Source organism: Aegilops tauschii, chromosome 7, assembly GCF_002575655.3.
Source record: "Aegilops tauschii subsp. strangulata cultivar AL8/78 chromosome 7, Aet v6.0, whole genome shotgun sequence".
Lineage (NCBI taxonomy): Eukaryota > Viridiplantae > Streptophyta > Magnoliopsida > Poales > Poaceae > Aegilops > Aegilops tauschii.
In genome coordinates, this window is record NC_053041.3 from 408,415,835 (window position 1) to 408,422,553 (window position 6,719).

Here is a 6,719-nt window from a genome sequence, read left to right on the forward strand (position 1 = left end):
TCTCGGTCAGATATGATGGTTGGAACATATTTCCAAGAGTTATAACATTGGCCTATTTATGACCCGGTAAGGTGATGTCATTCCTAACACACCTGGCCGGAGGACCTATTGTTATAGTTTTCTTTTTGGCAAGGTTAGTCATTCTTCCGTGAGGAAATTGTAAGACTTATTCTATAAGTTGTTCCTGATGGATCCTTTTTGTTTCCAAAGTCTGATCTTCACCTGTTGACCATGTCAAGGCTATCTCGAAACATGTCTATGGTACTCCAATTTTCAACAGGAACATTTGAAGCCCAATGCTAAATGTTTCCTGCTCAATTATCCAAACACCGTTGTATGGGTAATGTCATGAAATTTTCTCTCCCGTACCTAAAGAGTTTTCTATATTATATCATGTCATGGATATCATGCTCTGCTTGTCCTTGGGAAGGATATACCCTTGAAATATGTGTTTAAACACATTTTCCTTTCCATTCTTCTGTTTAATCTGATAATCATATTTTCCTTTCCATTGTTTGGGTTAACCTTTCTGGTGATCTATATGGTCTAAGCAGTAATATTCTCCCGCTTATGTAAACACCTCGGTGTACAACTCTGTCAGTAAGACCCTGTTGCTTTTGTTGATGACATTCCGATAACCGCCGATGGATGAGAACTTTGCCTATTGGTCCGCCTCGATCAACGAGCAGGAAAATGGTTCTCTTTGTCCCTCGCCCTTGGTACCGATGTTGTTGCCGACATAACCGACAGACTATCCTCTGACATGCCTTGCTATCGTGATCAAGCAAGACGTCGTCGCCCTTCCTAATTTTAACCCACATGGTGGGCCCATAACCCACAGTTCCACAGGATCGAAACCTGACTCTCCTATACACCCTGTTGTCGAAGTTATTCCTCGAGCTTGACTTCTTATGTGATTCACAGGCCACCTGCCTAGTGATCTATTCTGGTACCAGACGCAATACTTTCCCATTTGCTCTGAACCCCTGTCACATTTTGCTTCAGGCATCGGGCGATTGCCTGCCCGCTCGAAACTTCCCACAATACCTCCTTTATTTACTATTGATATTTTCTTAAGTTTCAATTCGAGAGTTACTTTCCACCTTCCCCCGATGTTATCAACCAGACAGTTAACCTTTCGGAGGTCCGTTTTTCCGCAGTTACCCCTTGTCCGTCATATGTACAATGAAAACTCCGAAGAAAGGATCACGACTTCATCATGATGACATGAAGCAGAGAATTGAAGACACCAACAAAAGGGATCAACCTCTTCGAAAGAGCAACCAAGGCCGAGAAGATTCGTTAGAAATCGTAACCAGACTTTTCCCCCGTTTTCCACCTCTTAAATCTCGGGACGAGATTTCTTGTAGTGGAGGAGAATTATGACGCCCGGATAATTAAGCTACAGTAATTCTCTGCTAATGATGCCACGTCGCTTCGAGTACTATTGCTAATCTCGCGTTAGTTCGAAACCGATTCAAATTCAAATTCAAAATCAAGCAAACAATTTTTTTTCCAAATATTAAAACTAAAATGTTCGGAGTGAATCAAATATTGCATAGGTAATTATGGTGGAGAAGCCACACTTTTATAGAATGCTTAAATACTCTAAGACGAATAAAACAGTAGCGAAAACTATTATTTACATACTTTTAAATAATAATTAATTACGAAACTATTTTACTTTGGGTAGCAAAATTAATGTGGCAGTGGCATAATTCGTGACATCAATTTAGGTGCCACTTTGGTATATTGTCAACACTAGAATAAACAACAACTAAAAGTAACAGAAAAGAAATAAAGTAAATAAAAGATAAAATAAAAGTAAAACTAAATTAAACAGAAGACCCCCCCCCCCTTTTTTTTGCTGGGCCTCGGCCCAGCCGGCCGACCCAGCCGACCGTCCCGCTCGCCTGGCCTACTAAGGCCCCGCTACCCCCCACCGTAACCTAATCCTCCCCCCCCCCCCCACGATCCCCACTCCTCACACGCCTCTCCTCCTCCTTCCCCGTTCTAGATCTAGGCGGAGCGCCCGACCTCGACGTCCCTCGTTCCATCACGACCACCATGCGCCCCGCCGCCTAGGAGCTCGTCGCACGCCTCGTCGTCGACCACTTCCTCGCCCCCGACCACACGTACGAGCCAAAACGCCCCCACGACGCCGCCCCGTGCTGGGCTTCCTCCTCGGGCCGTCGTACGCCACCACTGCCGCCCGAAGACCTCACCGTCACCGGACCTCGCGTCGCCTCCTCGTCTCCCTCCCCGACTCGCGTCCTCAAGCCACGCCGACCCCCTTCTCGGCAACGCTGTGAGCCTCCCCCCATTTCCCTCCTCCTCTTTCCCCTGCGTTCACCGCGCCGCCCGTCGTGCCCCTCGCCGCGCGCACGCGCACCACCGCACCAGGCGCCACGCGCGCCTCCCCCCGCTCTGGTCGCCGAGGCCCGTGCCCGCCATGGCCTCGCCCCGCGCCGTCGCCTCTCACTCCTCGCACCCGCTCGCTCCGGCCTGCTCCTACTTTCCCTCGCTCTGCTCTGCCTCCGGCCGCAGCCTGCCACTCGCCCCTCCCCTTGCGCGCCCCATGCCCGCACCACCATCGCCGCCGCCACCCAAGCCCCGTCGCCGCAGAAAACGCCACCGCCACAGCCGGACGCGCCGCATTGCGGCCATCCCAGGGAGCCCACCCGCGCGACGATCGACCCCCTGTGCGCCGTTTCCGGCGAGGTCCAGCACCGCCGCCGCTCTGTAGCTCGTCGCGGACGCTAATCCGGTGACGTGGCTATCATTAGCCAGTAATTCCCCCCTAATCACTCACTGACGCCAGGGGCCCACCAACTAAACGAACCCTGTTTAAAAATAAACCTATGAATAAACTGGTGTATGACATGTGGGCCCTGCCAGTTAATTAGGGAAATTTTAAAATATATACCTGCTAAATACATGTGTCACTGTCAGGTGGTCCCCACCTGCTAGTTGACTGGTCAATGTTGACCTACTGACCGCTACGTCAGCACCCTCGGGTCCACCTGTCAGCCTCTGCTAACTGGGTAGTTGACTTAGTCAACTGTCCCCACCTGTCGGCCTCAGGTGCACACTTCTGGGTACACTTCTTGTGCACCTATAGCATTTAAATACTAATATAATTTCGAATTAAATTAAATCCAGAAATTAGAAAATCATTTAAAACTTTGAAAATTAATATTAAATAATCCGTAGTTCGGATGAAAATACTTTGTACATGAAAGTTGCTCAGAACGACGAGACGAATCCGGATACGCAGCCCGTTCATCTGCCACACATCCCTAGCATAGCAAACTCGCAACTTTTCCCCTCCGATTCATCTGTCCGAAAACGCGAAACACCGGGGATATTTTCCCGGATGTTTCCCCCTTCGCCGGTATCACCTTCCACCGCGTTAGAGCATACCTAGCACCGCGTATTGCCATGTTATGTTTTGTGATGCTTTGTTTGCTCCGTATTTACTGTTTCTTCCCCCTCTTCTTCTCCGGTAGACCCCGAGACCGGCGCTGATGCCGCTGAGTACGACTACGTCACCGACGACCCTTCTTCCTGTACAACAGAGCTTCCAGGCAAGCCCCCCCCCTTGATCACCAGATATCGCCTATTCTTCTCTATACTGCTTGCATTAGAGTAGTGTAGCATGTTACTGCTTTCCGTTAATCCTATCCTGATGCATAGCCTGTCATTGTTGCTACAGTTGTTACCCTTACCTGCTATCCTACTGCTTAGTATAGGATGCTAGTGACCCATCAGTGGCCCTACACTCTTGTCCGTCTGCCATGCTATACTACTGGGCCGTGATCACTTCGGGAGGTGATCACGGGTATATCCTATATACATTATATACATGACACATGTGGTGACTAAAGTCGGGTCGGCTCGAGGAGTACCCGCAAGTGATTCTGATGAGGGGGCTGAAAGGACAGGTGGCTCCACCCCGGTAGAGGTGGGCCTGGGTTCCTGACGGCCCCCGACTGTTACTTTATGGCGGAGCGACAGGGCAGGTTGAGACCACCTAGGAGAGAGGTGGGCCTGGCCCTGGTCGGCGTTCGCGGATAAATAACACGCTTAACGAGTTCTGGGTATTTGATTTGAGTCTGGCCATTTGGTCTATACGCACTAACCATCTACGCGGGAGTAGTTATGGGTATCCCGACGTCGTGGTATCAGCCAAGCACTTCTTGACGTCAGCGACGGAGCGGCGCGCGCCGGATTGTACTGGAACGCCTACTAGGCTAGGTCTGCTTCCGGCCGCGCACGCAATGTGCAGGTGTGCAATGGGCGATGGGCCCAGACCCCTGCGCGCATAGGATTTAGACCGGCGTGTTGACCTCTCTGTTGAGCCTAGGTGGGGCTGCGACGTGTTGATCTTCCGCGGCCGGGCATGACCCAGAAAAGTGTGTCCGGCCAAATGGGATCGAGTGTGTTGGGTTATGTGGTGCACCCCTGCAGGGAAGTTTATCTATTCGAATAGCCGTGTCCCTCGGTAAAAGGACGACCGGGAGTTGTACCTTGATCTTATGACAACTAGAACTGGATACTTAATAAAACACACCCTTCCAAGTGCCAGATACAACCCGGTGATCGCTCTCTAACAGGGCGACGAGGAGGGGATCGCCGGGTAGGATTATGCTATGCGATGCTACTTGGTGAACTTACCATCTACTCTCTTCTACATGCTGCAAGATGGAGGTGGCCAGAAGCGTAGTCTTCGACAGGACTAGCTATCCCCCCTTATTCTGGCATTCTGCAGTTCAGTCCACTGATATGGCCCTTTACACATATACCCATGCATATGTAGTGTAGCTCCTTGCTTGCGAGTACTTTGGATGAGTACTCACGGTTGCTTTTCTCCCTCTTTTCCCTTTCTATACCTGATTGTCGCAACCAGATGCTGGAGTCCAGGAGCTAGAGATCCCGAGGATGATTCTACATGAAGTTCGGCTTCGAGGAGTAGTTAGGAGGTCCCAGGCAGGAGGCCTTGCCTTTTCGATCGTTGCTACTTTTGTGCTAGCCTTCTTAAGGCAAACTTGTTTAACTTATGTATGTACTCAGATATTGTTGCTTCCGCTGACTCGTCTATGATTGAGCAATTGTATTCGAGCCCTCGAGGCCCCTGGCTTGTATTATGATGCTTGTATGACTTATTTATGTTGTAGAGTTGTGTTGTGATATCTTCCCGTGAGTCCCTGATCTTGATCGTACACATTTGCGTGCATGATTAGTGTACAGTCAAATCAGGGGCGTCACAGGTTTCCTCCGGGCCAAATGTTTGTCGGAACAGGATGTTCCAAGTCCCATTACAGGCAGCCCAGGCAACCAAAAGCATCGAGCTGGAGTAGGAGTATGGAAAAGTCCAAACTGTCTGAATTAAAAAAAGGGACAATCCGGTCCAAATGTACGGGGAGAAGTAGAATAGTCTGTTAGTTGCTTTAGGGGGAGGAGTAGAAATATCAAAATGTCCAGACTGTCAGACTGCAAATGAGGGAGCTCGTTAGATATTGTTTTCGATTCGAACAATCCGGTCCAAACATAGAGGGGGGAAGAAGTAGAAGAGCCCGGTAGAGTTGCCCTTAGGTTTGCATATGGATCAAGGACATGCCAGCATTTACACACGTACATACGTATATAGGCTGTCCTTGTGGGGCAATTCAATCTTCCCAAGCATGTGCCACTGTTTGCTGGCTAGTACCATTACTGTACGTAGCATAGCATGCATCAGTGCATCGCAGTGTTCGGTCGTGTGGGTTTCAGAGGTTAAAACATCTCTATACTGTGATCTGTGTATGACCTAGCTGTGATGACTCAAGGGATGCCCGTGACTCTCTCCCTTTTTTCAGAGAAAAGGCTCCATGCCCGATTTTATAAATAAAGGCATAACGGCAACGACAAATGATCAACCAAGTACAATGAGGTTCGAAGATGGGCCAAATACAAGAAAATAAGTTCAACAATAGATCAGACACACATGCCAAGCAACAAAAGGCAAAAAAATACTAGCTAGGCAGGGGTGTTGATGAAGCAGGGTGCGTCACCGTCAAGTTGATAGCAGAAGCTCGGATCTTAGAAACCATCGAAATAATGGCATCGGCATCCACAATTCTAGCGAGTGGCCTCCACCCTTGCAAATGAGCAATTATTTTGAACATGCAATAACAAACTTATTATGAGTTGACCACAAAGAACAACAAAGCGCTACAAAGGTGGTCCAGAGAACAAGAAGAAGTTGACCCGACATGTTCAATACATGCACAAATAATTCTGAAAATTTACTCGTGTTCCAATTGATGTTCAGACCGAACGCAACTCCAACCGAATTTTTGATCTCCCCACAAAGAAAACAAGCCATGTTAGTGTTTCCATTGTGCTTAAGAATCTGATCACTAGTCCGAAGGCGCTTCCTAATTGCTTGCCAAAGAAGGATCTTGATTTTGAAAGGGATCCAAACGCGCCAAACACCCACGAAGTGGTTAGACCGATGCCCCTGCACTAGCTTGGAGTAGAGCTATTTGACCGAGAACATGCCCAAGAAAAGGTGTGGGGCCAGTGCAGCCGATCGGGAGCCTCTGAGAGGGAAGGGAATATGTGGCAGTAAGGTCCTGTCAATTCACGAGCTCTTCAGGAGGAGATGGGGAATGGCCACTAGTAGAAAATAGGGCATCAATCCCGGCTCTGGTGGGCCTTTAGAATACTTGGATAGA